The 14319-nt window shown below is 45.3% G+C and overlaps 1 protein-coding gene across 1 annotated transcript in view; it reads left to right on the plus strand.

Annotated features, from left to right (window-relative positions):
• The first annotated feature begins 324 nt into the window (after window positions 1-324).
• The window catches only part of LOC124033677 (chromodomain Y-like protein 2), an 84538-nt gene continuing 70543 nt past the window's right edge, over window positions 325-14319 (plus strand). The window contains exon 1 of the mRNA XM_046345853.1: window positions 325-416. The gene's annotated coding sequence lies outside the window, so the exon portion shown is untranslated. The remainder of the gene's footprint in view (window positions 417-14319) is intronic.

Here is a 14319-nt window from a genome sequence, read left to right on the forward strand (position 1 = left end):
AGTACAACAAATGAGCCCCTATTCTGGACTACCTTAACAGACAGAGATCGATTGAGGTGAGGAGATAAATAGAGCTGGTTTATAAATACACAGTGGCCTACCATGAAATAGAATAGTGACATGTAAATACGCAGAGGTCATCATACATCACACTGTTGGCACACACAGGCACATTCAGTGGAAACTCTAACACAACTGTGCATGTGTCAGTCTAAAGTCTGTGTACAAAAGGCATAATTCAAGTACATAGTTCCATAGTCTTATCAAAACATTGTCTCTCAGTAGCAGACACTACGCCCATCCTTATCATTCAGAACATTCTGAGGAAAACCACAGAGCAGACCCAGGCTTCCAGCTCAGTAAATAACAGTTAGGCCAATGGAAGGGAATTATGGACGAAGGGACGACAGAGGCAGGTAAGTAACAGTCACTTAGGCCAATGTAAAGGAATTAGGGGCGAGGAGAAGACACAGGATCACTAATGGGGATGAATGGTAGACATCAGCCAGAGAGAGGGAGAGAGAGCAAGAGAGGGGGGGGAGAGAGAGGGAGAGAGGGCTGGATCTGCCAGTAAACTGCAGAAGAACTGGGTAGGGGTGGAACTGCCAGTAAATACCACAGAAGAAATAATGCTTCCTTGGATTATGTCCCTGTTAGATAATGTTACATTTTTTATATCTTTCTTATAATACTGTAGATCTGCTTGTTCTCTCGTAAATGCAGTGTGGGTGGGCATGCGTTGTGTGTGTGTGTGTGTGTGTGTGTGTGTGTGTGTGTGTGTGTGTGTGTGTGTGTGTGTGTGTGTGTGTGTGTGTGTGTGTGTGTGTGTGTGTGTGTGTGTGTGTGTGTGTGTGTGTGTGTGTGTGTGTGTGTGTGTGTGTGTGTGTGTGTGTAAATCCCCAAAAGTCCCCTCAAGGATAGTAAAACAAAGACAATTCTCCCTCGTGGGGACATTTCCCACATCCCAAGCTTAGGGGTTAGGTTTAGGGTTCAAATTAATTTTAGGGTTAGAATTAGAGTTAGGGGTTAGGTTTAGAGGTTAAGGTAAGGGTTAGGCATTATGGAAAATAGGATTTTGAATGGAAATCAATTTTAAGCCCCCACGACGATAGAAAAACAAGTGTGTGAGCGCTTGTTTCTTTGTGTCTGTGTACACAGTAGCTTGCCTTGATTAAAACCGGGTGAGATTAGCATGTGCAAGGCGTAAGCACGGTTTCACAATTATGCCGTTTGAATGTCAGAGGAGCAGTGTACTGCTGACAATTACAATTGACATCTTGCTAATTGTAGCTGAATAATTAATATTTAGTGTTGTGGGGAGGAGAGGAGGGGCCAGGAAAGGTGAGGTGGCTACAGCAGCCCTGAACCCTGGTGCAACAGCAGTGACGCCAGTCGCTAATTGGAAATAGAATCATAATATTGTTTTATTGTATTAGTTTACTGTTCCCCATCTCAGTTCAGGTTGTAGTTCATGGTTAAGGAGGTGAGACATTATCTGAATTTAAATCAGGATACTGTTGCTGCTGAATACAGATGACCAACAAATACAGAATGTGCTCAAATTATTTAAATATTCCCGTGCTCTAAAGTGCTGGTAAACAAATTCACCAGTCACATTGTACTAAATTCCTTAGATGGAAACAGTGTGTGTACAGTATGTTAGCATGGATGTAGATATTGTGATTCATTTGGCTCCGTAAATTCTTTGTGAAGGACTTGTCTGCCCTCTGCAGGGTAAGAAGAGAGACACAGTCATCTCATTCACCAAACTCCTATGATGATGGGGCCACCAAACACCTCATATTTTACTACTTTATGAAATAGAAAATAATTAGTTATATTCTAATATCTAGATGTCATTGCATTACAAGTTTAGCTACAAGTTTAATTACAAACTGAACAGGGAGTTTCATCTTCCAAACAGATTGGAGTGGCTTGTGAGAGGAGTGACTGGAAAAACACACATCACTCTTTAGGTCTAATTTCTCCTATCTACAAGCTAATTCACACAACTGCAAATAAGATGTCATGTGATTTCCAATTAGGACATGACACTGCCATTCATTCAGTCAGATGTTGTGGAGGGGATGCATCTGTCTCAAGTCCAATTAAATCAAATTGTATTTGTAATTGTATACTTACCGTGAAATGCTTACAAGCCCTTAACCAACAATGCAGTTCTAGAAATAGACTTGAGAACATATTTAATAAATAGACTAAAGTGGGGAAAAAAAGAATAATCTAAAAGTAACACAAGAAAATAACTACACAATAACGAGGCTATATACAGGTGGTACCGGTATCGAGTCAATGTGCGGGGTGCAGGTTAGTCTAAAGACCATTAGATGAGAAGCATGTGATGGTGCTATCTGTTCTGATTAATAATGACATCACCTGATTCAGCTGGACTAATGGCGCTCTATTCATTCCTGCTGCTGCATTAACATGTGATTAAGAATGTTGAGCGTCCATCATAGAAATGCTGGTCTATTAGAGAAATGATTGAAAGACTATCATAGTAGGATGGAGTTGTACTTCTTCACTGATCTAAGGTCAGATTTACATTTCTACCTCCTATAGTTATGGTTGAGATTGGGAGATGGTTAGCTGATCCTAAATCTGTGCATGAAGCCAGGGTAACGTCTACCAACAGTTTAATGTGGTGGTCTGTAGGAGAGGTAGCAGTGTAGCAACGTTTTATTCTATAATACAACAGCACCATCTAGTGAGTGATCAACTGAACCGTGTCGTGATGTCCCGTTTCAGTCAACCTGTCCTTAAATAAACAGACTGTGTAGAGTAGACTACATTATGACCAGGTACTGGTAAACAATTAGAGGTGATACTGTTCTTTACCTTGATGTATTCAGGTGGGTTCTTGATGTCCTCCTCTCATTCACCTCTTGTACGTCCTCAGTTCTTCATGTAGAGCCAAGCAATACAGCTCTGCTCTCTCTTTCTCTGAAAGTCCTGTTGTGGGATGGGTATGTTTGCACAGTGTTAGACTTTACAGCACAGAGGACGAAAATACAGCCAAGAACAGTGGTGGAAAAATAACCCAATTGTCATACTTGAGTAAAAGTAAAGATACACCATATGGCCAAAAGTATGTGGACACCTGCTCATCGAACGTCTCATTCCAACACCATGGGCATTACTATGGAGTTGGTCCCTCCTTTGATGCTATAACAGCCTCCATCCACTCTTTTGGGAAGGTTTTCCATTAGATGTTGGAACATTGCTGAATGGGACTTCCTTCCATTCAGCCACAAGAACATTACTGTGGTCGGGCACTGATGTTGAGCGGTTAGGCCTGGCTCGTAGTTGGCATTCCAATTCATCCCAAAGGTGTTCAAAGGGACTGAAGTCAGGGCTCTGTGCAGGCCAGTCAAGTTCTTCCTCACCGATCTCGGCAAACCATTTTTGAATGCTTCTTGCTTTGTGCACGGGGGCATTGTCATGCTGAAACAGGAAAGGTTCTTCCCCAAACTTTAAGGAATACCTAGGATAGGATAAAGTAATCCTTCTCACCCCCCCCCCTCCCCCCCTTAAAATATTTAGATGCACTATTGTAAAGTGGCTGTTCCACTGGATGTCATAAGGTGAATGCACCAATTTGTAAGTCGCTCTGGATAAGAGCGTCTGCTAAATAATTTAAATGTAATGTAAATGTTGTCACAAAGTTGGAAGCACAGCATCACCTAGAATGTCATTGTATGCTGTAGCGTTAAGATTTCCCTTCATTGGAACTAAGGGGCCGAAAATCATCCTCAGACCATTATTCCTCTTCCACCAAACTTTACAGCTGGCACTATGCATTGGTGCAGGTAGCGTATCCGCCAAACCCAGATTCGTGGGTCGGACTGGCAGATGGTAAAAAGTGATTAATCACTCCTGAGAACGCATTTCCACTGCTCCAGTGTACAATAGCGGCAAGCTTTACGCCACTTTACACCAGCTTTACACCGCAAGCTTTACACCAAACACCAAGTGTTTGAGGTGATGTGTTGATGGGGGTTTGTTTTCTCAGCCTCAACACTGGAGATGAATAAGATATGGACCTGGCTGGCAGGACCTCCGCACTACAGAATATATGAAAAGCATTAATGCCCTTCAATTAATTACCCAACTTTTACTGACTATTCACTATTAGAATATGTATTATTATCATAATGATACAATCTTAATTAATTCATCAAGATATGTCCTTCACAGCAACAGGGCTCTTGTAAGATCTCTCCTACGATGACAAGCTTGTGAAAAGTTAGGTGAGTACTGGTACAGTGTGGCATATCTGTTTTATTTACTGGTCAATGGAGTCTTTAAAGTCCTTTTATTTGAAGCGCTAGATGAGGACTCAAGACAGTGAATTCATGCATTATGCACTGGCCATTAATTGCCTTGGAGATGAACTAGAGATGAAGACAAACAGCCATAAAAGCCTGAATGTTTCATGACTTCTAAGGTTTCCTGCCCTCCTCTCCTCCTCTTCTGTGTTCTCTCTTCCTCCTTACTTCCATATCCCCTCTCTCTTCTCTCAAACTGTCCTCTTCCTTAGTGTTGGCAGGCTTCTCTAGCCTCCATCCAACCTTTCAATCATATTGTCCATCTATGCTCTAGGATCCTCTCATCTCGTCGTCCTCCCCTCTCCTCTCCATCTGTATGTCCATATCTATCCTCTCATCTCATCTATTGCCACAGGTCCTCTTTAAATACCTCCAATATAAGGAGGGTATTAGGTTTTTGAACAGGGCCCATGTATTTAAAGCCTCCATGAAGAGAACACCCAGTGAAATTTTCCAGGGAATAGATGTTGTTAGATAAAGTGATATTTTGCATGGACATGAACAACAAAATTAGATTAGGAGTTTGCTCAGCCATGCAAATGTTTACACAATTAAATGCAAATCAGGCACACATTTGAGCTGAAGGACATTGTCTGCCTAAAGTCATATTCAGCAAGTAGTATCCTTGGGGTAAAATGAGTGATATGGCCTGCATTTGACCAGCACTGCAAGACAAGCCCTGTCTTACAATTACCTCTGCTAACATTAGCTGTAACTATAGGCCTTCTCATGAGTCATTCCACATCCCTTTTGATTAGCTGAGGTGATTCGGTCAACTGTGAAACGCATATCTAGAAACAATTGTTATTTGATTGCGATTGAAAATCTTGAACACTTAATTATTATCGAAAAATAAATGTACAAATACAAATTATACACTTATTTTTGGCAGTTTTTCCCAACGTTTTTATTTGTAACAGTTTTGAGCCAAAATATTTTCTACAATGTAAAAAACCTCAGCGCACAATAAGTGCATCTTTTGTATTTCTAAAATTATTTGAAAGTTGAGTTTGAGGTTTCCAAAACAATATTGTGTGCAGTAATCAGGGCCAGTCCCAGTCACTCACTGGTACGGCAACTGCTCGGCCTCCGACTGCAAGGCACTTCAGAGGGTAGTGCATACGGCCCAGTACATCAATGGGGCAAAGCTGCCTGCCTTCCAGGACCAGGCTGTGTCAGAGGAAGGCCCTAAAAATTGTCAAAGACCCCAGCCACCCCAGTCATAGACTGTTCTCTCTACTACCGCATGGCAAGCGGTACCGGAGTGCCAATTCTAGGACAAAAAATGCTTCTCAACAGTTTTTACCCCCAAGCCATAAGACTCAATTTGCATTGTGTTACCCCCCCAACCCCTCTTGCACCCTTCTGCTACTCTCTGTTCATCATATGCAGTGCCTTGCGAAAGTATTCGGCCCCCTTGAACTTTGTGACCTTTTGCCACATTTCAGGCTTCAAACATAAAGATATAAAACAGTATTCTTTGTGAAGAATCAACAACAAGTGGGACACAATCATGAAGTGGAACAACATTTATTGGATATTTCAAACTTTTTTAACAAATCGAAAACTGAAAGATTGGGCATGCAAAATTATTGCGTGGCTCTGCTTTTTTTTCCTAAAGTATTTATATTTACTTCGGATCTGGAATCCCTCAACTGAAGCTAGCCAGCTAACTACCAGCTATCAGTCAGCAAGCCATTGCCAGCGGTCATCAACTAACCTTCAGCTCGGAAAGCTCTCGTCAGTTCGAACAACGTGATTATAACCAGAGCATAACGGACCTGTTATTTTTATCCCCGGATTCCTACCGCAAACTGAACATTTTCATCTGGATCTTCACAACTAGTTAACTGCAATCCCGGATGACTACTCCTGGCTAGCGTTTCCATCCCAGAGCAAGCACCAATTTAGCTTGAAGCTAGCCCGGCCAGGGCACCTGTGCTACCACCGAAGCATACTCCAGGGCTACAATATCGGCCTGCTAGCTACCTAGAGCTACTTGGAACCCTACTAATTCCACGACTGGTCTATCGACGTCACCGCACGAAGAGGCAAAAACAGACTTACCCCAAAAAATTCACCTTTCAAGAAACAAGTCTCTCACTGTTGCCGCTTGCTATAGACCACCCTCTGCCCCCAGCTGTGCCCTCGATACTATATGTGAACTGATTGCCCCCATTTACATTTACATTTACATTTAAGTCATTTAGCAGACGCTCTTATCCAGAGCGACTTACAAATTGGTGCATTCACCTTATGACATCCCGGCCAGGATGCCCCCCCATCTGTCATGTTTGTCATTTATTATCATGTCTTGTCCCTGTGCTCCCCATTCTATTCGTTTCCCTCTGCTGGTCTTATTTGGTTCTTTCCCTCCTTCTATCCCTCTCTCTCCCCCCTCCCTCTCTCACTCTCTCGCTCTCTCTTCTCTCTATCGTTCCGTTCCTGCTCCCAGCTGTTCCTATTCCCCTAATCATCATTTAGTCTTCCCACACCTGTTCCCGATCCTTTCCCCTGATTAGAGTCCCTATTTATTCCTTTGTGTTCCGTTCCTGTCCCGTCGGTTCCTTGTTTAGTATTCACCATGCTGTGATTGCGTTTCGCCCTGTCCTGTCGTGTTTTTGCTGTGATTGTGTATCGCCCTGTCCTGTCGTGTTTTTTGCCTTCATCAGATGCTGCGTGTGAGCAGGTGTCTCTGTCAACTACGGCCTGCGCCTACCCGAAGCGACCTGCAGTCTGTGGCCGCTTCTCCAGTTATTCCCCTCTACAGACTAGAGGATTTCTGTTATTCCCTGTTTGGACTTAAATAAACTCTGTTTCTGTTAAGTCGCTTTTGGGTCCTCTTTCACCTGCATGACAGAAGGAACCGACCAAGGAATGGACCCAGCGACTTCAGACGCTCGTTACACTGCCGTCGAGATCCAAGGAGCCATGCTCGGCAGACACGAGCAGGAATTGTCTGCTGCTCGCCATGCCGTGGAGAACCTGGCCGCTCAGGTTTCCGACCTCTCTGGACAGTTCCAGAGTCTACGTCTCGTGCCACCTGTTACTTCCTGGCCTGCCGAGCCTCCAGAACCTAGGGTTAATAACCCACCTTGCTACTCCGGGCAGCCCACTGAGTGCCGCTCCTTTCTCACGCAGTGTGAGATTGTGTTCTCTCTCCAACCCAACACATACTCTAGAGAGAGAGCTCGGGTTGCTTACGTCATTTCACTCCTTACTGGCCGGGCTCGAGAATGGGGCACAGCTATCTGGGAGGCAAGGGCTGATTGCTCTAACAAGTTCCAGAACTTTAAAGAGGAGATGATTCGGGTTTTTGACCGTTCAGTTTTTGGTGGGGAGGCTTCTAGGGCCCTGGCTTCCTTATGCCAAGGTGAACGGTCCATAACGGATTATTCTATTGAGTTTCGCACTCTTGCTGCCTCTAGTGAGTGGAACGAGCCGGCGCTGCTCGCTCGTTTTCTGGAGGGACTCCACGCAGTGGTTAAGGATGAGATTCTCTCCCGGGAGGTTCCTTCAGATGTGGACTCTTTGATTGCTCTCGCCATCCGCATAGAACGACGGGTAGATCTTCGTCACCGGGCTCGTGGAAGAGAGCTCGCATCAACGGTGTTTCCCTGCTCCGCATCGCAACCATCTCCCTCCTCTGGCTTTGAGACTGAGCCCATGCAGCTGGGAGGGATTCGCATCTCGAATAAGGAGAGGGAACGGAGGATCACCAACCGCCTGTGCCTCTATTGCGGAGTTGCTGGACATTTTGTTAATTCATGTCCAGTAAAAGCCAGAGCTCATCTGTAAGCGGAGGGCTACAGGTGAGCGCAACTACTCAAGTCTCTCCATCAAAGGCCTGTACTACTTTGTCGGTCCACCTACGCTGGACCGGTTCGGGTGCTACATGTAGTGCCTTGATAGACTCTGGGGCTGAGGGTTGTTTCATGGACGAAGCATGGGTTCGGAAACATGACATTCCTTTCAGAGAGTTAGAGAAGCCTACGCCCATGTTCGCCTTAGATGGTAGTCATCTTCCCAGTATCAGATTTGAGACACTACCTTTAACCCTCACAGTATCTGGTAACCACAGTGAGACTATTTCTTTTTGATTTTCCGTTCACCGTTTACACCTGTTGTTTTGGGTCATCCCTGGCTAGTATGTCATAATCCTTCTATTAATTGGTCTAGTAATTCTATCCTATCCTGGAACGTTTCTTGTCATGTGAAGTGTTTAATGTCTGCCATCCCTCCCGTTTCTTCTGTCCCTACTTCTCAGGAGGAACCTGGCGATTTGACAGGAGTGCCGGAGGAATATCATGATCTGCGCACGGTCTTCAGTCGGTCCCGAGCCAACTCCCTTCCTCCTCACCGGTCGTATGATTGTAGTATTGATCTCCTTCCGGGGACCACTCCTCCTCGAGGTAGACTATACTCTCTGTCGGCTCCCGAACGTAAGGCTCTCGAGGATTATTTGTCTGTGTCTCTTGACGCCGGTACCATAGTGCCTTCTTCTTCTCCGGCCGGGGCGGGGTTCTTTTTTGTTAAGAAGAAGGACGGTACTCTGCGCCCCTGCGTGGATTATCGAGGGCTGAATGACATAACGGTTAAGAATCGTTATCCGCTTCCCCCTTATGTCATCAGCCTTCGAGATTCTGCAGGGAGCCAGGTGCTTTACTAAGTTGGACCTTCGTAACGCTTACCATCTCGTGCGCATCAGAGAGGGGGACGAGTGGAAAACGGCGTTTAACACTCCGTTAGGGCATTTTGAGTACCGGGTTCTGCCGTTCGGTCTCGCCAATGCGCCAGCTGTTTTTCAGGCATTAGTTAATGATGTTCTGAGAGACATGCTGAACATTTTTGTTTTTGTCTATCTTGACGATATCCTGATTTTTTCTCCGTCACTCGAGATTCATGTTCAGCACGTTCGACGTGTTCTACAGTGCCTTTTAGAGAATTGTCTCTACGTAAAGGCTGAGAAGTGCTCTTTTCATGTCTCCTCCGTTACTTTTCTCGGTTCCGTTATTTCCGCTGAAGGCATTCAGATGGATTCCGCTAAGGTCCAAGCTGTCAGTGATTGGCCCGTTCCAAGGTCACGTGTCGAGTTGCAGCGCTTTTTAGGTTTCGCTAATTTCTATCGGCGTTTCATTCGTAATTTCGGTCAAGTTGCTGCCCCTCTCACAGCTCTTACTTCTGTCAAGACGTGTTTTAAGTGGTCCGGTTCCGCCCAGGGAGCTTTTGATCTTCTAAAAGAACGTTTTACGTCCGCTCCTATCCTCGTTACTCCTGACGTCACTAGACAATTCATTGTCGAGGTTGACGCTTCAGAGGTAGGCGTGGGAGCCATTCTATCCCAGCGCTTCCAGTCTGACGATAAGGTTCATCCTTGCGCTTATTTTTCTCATCGCCTGTCGCCATCTGAGCGCAACTATGATGTGGGTAACCGTGAACTGCTCGCCATCCGCTTAGCCCTAGGCGAATGGCGACAGTGGTTGGAGGGGGCGACCGTTCCTTTTGTCGTTTGGACAGACCATAAGAACCTTGAGTACATCCGTTCTGCCAAACGACTTAATGCCCGTCAAGCTCGTTGGGCGTTGTTTTTCGCTCGTTTCGAGTTTGTGATTTCTTACCGTCCGGGTAGCAAGAACACCAAGCCTGATGCCTTATCCCGTCTGTTTAGTTCTTCTGTGGCTTCTACTGATCCCGAGGGGATTCTTCCTTATGGGCGTGTTGTCGGGTTAACAGTCTGGGGAATTGAAAGACAGGTTAAGCAAGCACTCACGCACACTGCGTCGCCGCGCTTGTCCTAGTAACCTCCTTTTCGTTCCTGTTTCCACTCGTCTGGCTGTTCTTCAGTGGGCTCACTCTGCCAAGTTAGCTGGTCATCCCGGTGTTCGAGGCACTCTTGCGTCTATTCGCCAGCGCTTTTGGTGGCCGACTCAGGAGCGTGACACGCGCCGTTTCGTGGCTGCTTGTTCGGACTGCGCGCAGACTAAGTCGGGTAACTCTCCTCCTGCCGGTCGTCTCAGACCGCTCCCCATTCCTTCTCGACCATGGTCTCACATTGCCTTAGACTTCATTACCGGTCTGCCTTTGTCTGCGGGGAAGACTGTGATTCTGACGGTTGTCGATAGGTTCTCTAAGGCGGCACATTTCATTCCCCTCGCTAAACTTCCTTCCGCTAAGGAGACGGCACAAATCATTATTGAGAATGTATTCAGAATTCATGGCCTCCCGTTAGACGCCGTTTCAGACAGAGGCCCGCAATTCACGTCACAGTTTTGGAGGGAGTTCTGTCGTTTGATTGGTGCGTCCGTCAGTCTCTCTTCCGGGTTTCATCCCCAGTCTAACGGTCAAGCAGAGAGGGCCAATCAGACGATTGGTCGCATACTACGCAGCCTTTCTTTCAGAAACCCTGCGTCTTGGGCAGAACAGCTCCCTGGGCAGAATACGCTCACAATTCGCTTCCTTCGTCTGCTACCGGGTTATCTCCGTTTCAGAGTAGTCTGGGTTACCAGCCTCCTCTGTTCTCATCCCAGCTTGCCGAGTCCAGCGTTCCCTCCGCTCAAGCGTTTGTCCAACGTTGTGAGCGCACCTGGAGGAGGGTGAGGTCTGCACTTTGCCGTTACAGGGCACAGACGGTGAGAGCCGCCAATAAACGCAGGATTAAGAGTCCAAGGTATTGTTGCGGCCAGAGAGTGTGGCTTTCCACTCGCAACCTTCCTCTTACGACAGCTTCTCGTAAGTTGACTCCGCGGTTCATTGGTCCGTTCCGTGTCTCCCAGGTCGTCAATCCTGTCGCTGTGCGACTGCTTCTTCCGCGACATCTTCGTCGCGTCCATCCTGTCTTCCATGTCTCCTGTGTTAAGCCCTTTCTTCGCACCCCGTTCGTCTTCCCTCCCCCTCCCGTCCTTGTCGAGAGCGCACCTATTTACAAGGTACATAAGATCATGGACATGCGTTCTCGGGGACGGGGTCACCAATACTTAGTGGATTGGGAGGGTTACGGTCCTGAGGAGAGGAGTTGGGTTCCGTCTCGGGACGTGCTGGACCGTTCACTCATCGATGATTTCCTCCGTTGCCGCCAGGATTCCTCCTCGAGTGCGCCAGGAGGCGCTCGGTGAGTGGGGGGTACTGTCATGTTTGTCATTTATTATCATGTCTTGTCCCTGTGCTCCCCATTCTATTCGTTTCCCTCTGCTGGTCTTATTTGGTTCTTTCCCTCCTTCTATCCCTCTCTCTCCCCCTCCCTCTCTCACTCTCTCGCTCTCTCTTCTCTCTATCGTTCCGTTCCTGCTCCCAGCTGTTCCTATTCCCCTAATCATCATTTAGTCTTCCCACACCTGTTCCCGATCCTTTCCCCTGATTAGAGTCCCTATTTATTCCTTTGTGTTCCGTTCCTGTCCCGTCGGTTCCTTGTTTAGTATTCACCATGCTGTGATTGCGTTTCGCCCTGTCCTGTCGTGTTTTTGCTGTGATTGTGTATCGCCCTGTCCTGTCGTGTTTTTTGCCTTCATCAGATGCTGCGTGTGAGCAGGTGTCTCTGTCAACTACGGCCTGCGCCTACCCGAAGCGACCTGCAGTCTGTGGCCGCTTCTCCAGTTATTCCCCTCTACAGACTAGAGGATTTCTGTTATTCCCTGTTTGGACTTAAATAAACTCTGTTTCTGTTAAGTCGCTTTTGGGTCCTCTTTCACCTGCATGACACCATCTATCTTCTGAGCTCGTGCTACTAGGTGACCTAAACTGGGACATGCTTAACACCCCGGCCATCCTACAAACTAAGCTTGATGCCCTCAATCTCACACAAATGATCAATGAACCCTACCAGGTACAACCCCAAATCAGTAAACACGGGCACCCTCCAAATACACCTCTGCTGTTTTCAATCAAGATCTCAGCGATCACTGCCTCATTGCCTGCATCCGTAATGGGTCTGCAACCAAACGACCACCCCTCATCACTGTCAAACGCTCCCTGAAACACTTCTGCGAGCAGGCCTTTCTAATCGACCTGGCCGGGGTATCCTGGAATGACATTGACCTCATCCCGTCAGTAGATGATGCCTGGCTATTCTTTAAAAGTTCCTTCCTCACCATCTTAAACCTCTTAGGTCGACCCGACATGCAGGCGTCCCATCTAGACATCTGGAAATGCAAATGCGCTTCGCTAAATACGAATAGCACTCGTTAAAACTCAAACGTTCATTAAAACACACATGCAGGGTACTGAATTAAAGCTACACTCGTTGTGAATCCAGCCAACAAGTCAGATTTTAAAAATGCTTTTCGGCGAAGGCATGAGAAGCTATTATCTGATAGCATGCAACACCCCTAAAGACCCGCAGGGGACGTAAACAAAATAATTAGCATAGCCGGCGCTACACAAAATGCAGAAATAAAATATAAAACATTCATTACCTTTGACGATCTTCTTTGTTGGCACTCCTAGATGTCCCATAAACATCACTATTGGGTTTTTTTTTAAATTAAATTGGTACATATATAGCCTAGATATCGATCTATGAAGACTGTGTGATCAAGGAAAAAAACAGCGTTTTATAACGCAACGTCATTTTTTTTAAATTAAAAAAGTTGACAATAAACTTTCACAAAACACTTCGAAATACTTTTGCAATGCAACTTTAGGTATTAGTAAACGTTAATAATCGATCAAATTGATCACGAGGCGATGTATATTCTATAGCTCTCCGTCTTGAAATAATGTCCGGATAAATCTCAACCAAAATATCCGGTTGGAGACCGGAAGAAATGAGCTGTCTCTTGTTCGTTTGACCAAGAAACAAATCCTAGGCAAATGACAAGACTGTTGACATCATGTGGAAGCTGTAGGAATTGCAATCTCGGCTCCAGGTAATGTGGTTCCCATTCAACAATACATACAAGTGGCACATTGATATATTTTCCAGTTTTCAGTGATCAGATTTTCCTGCGCTTTTCGATGAAGCGCACGTTCTGCTATAGTCACAGCTGTGATTGAACCAGTTTTAGAAACGTCTGAGTGTTTTCTATCCACACATACTAATCATATGCATATACTATATTCCTGGCATGAGTAGCAGGGCGCTGAAATGTTGCGCGATTTTTAACAGAATGTTCGAAAAAGTAGGGGGTAGGATCAACAGGTTCTCTTACGACTCCCCATCCCGGATCCGGGATCGTGACTACAGCTCAAGCTCATTACCATAACGCACAATGCGCAAAAATATTCCTAAAAATATTCAACCTCCACACATTAATAAGTTCAATAGCTCAAATGAAAGATAAACATCTTGTTAATCTACCCAGCAAGTCAGATCTCAAATGTTTTACGGCGAAAACATAGCACATATTTATATTAGATAACCACCGAAACAAAAGGCAAGCGGCGGCCATTTTGTCCCAGAAAAAATGTAATTTAAAAGTAGGATTAAAAAATAAATAATTCACTAACCTTTTGAAAATCTTCATCAGATGACAGTAATATTACATGTTACACAGTACATTTAATTTTTTTCCAATAATATGCCATTTATATCCATAAATCATGGTTTACAATGACGACATTTCAAAAAATGCTTCTCAAATGTCCGGAGAAATTATGATAGCTCCGACAGATAACGTCAGATAACAAGCAATAAACATGATTAAATATACATGTTCTACACATATTTACAAAGATACACTTCTTCTTAATGCAACCGCTGTATTACATTTATTTTTAACGTTACAGACATCGTTCACTGGGCTATACTATGAGTCAGCGCTCAGATATTAGCACTATGTCTCCTCTACGTTTGGAGTCCACAGAAACCCCAAATAACCACATAAATATTCCCTTACCTTTGATGTTCTTCCATCTGAAGACGTAGAAGGAGTCATACTTACCCAATACATCGTTTGGTTTCACGTTGTGTGTCCCTGTATTAGCATATGCTAACAGCTTCAGTTGAAATGCGTCAAAACTTACTTCTGGTCCAGCACTC

The sequence above is a fragment of the Oncorhynchus gorbuscha genome, linkage group LG04, assembly GCF_021184085.1.
Source record: "Oncorhynchus gorbuscha isolate QuinsamMale2020 ecotype Even-year linkage group LG04, OgorEven_v1.0, whole genome shotgun sequence".
In the NCBI taxonomy this organism is placed as follows: Eukaryota; Metazoa; Chordata; class Actinopteri; order Salmoniformes; family Salmonidae; genus Oncorhynchus; species Oncorhynchus gorbuscha.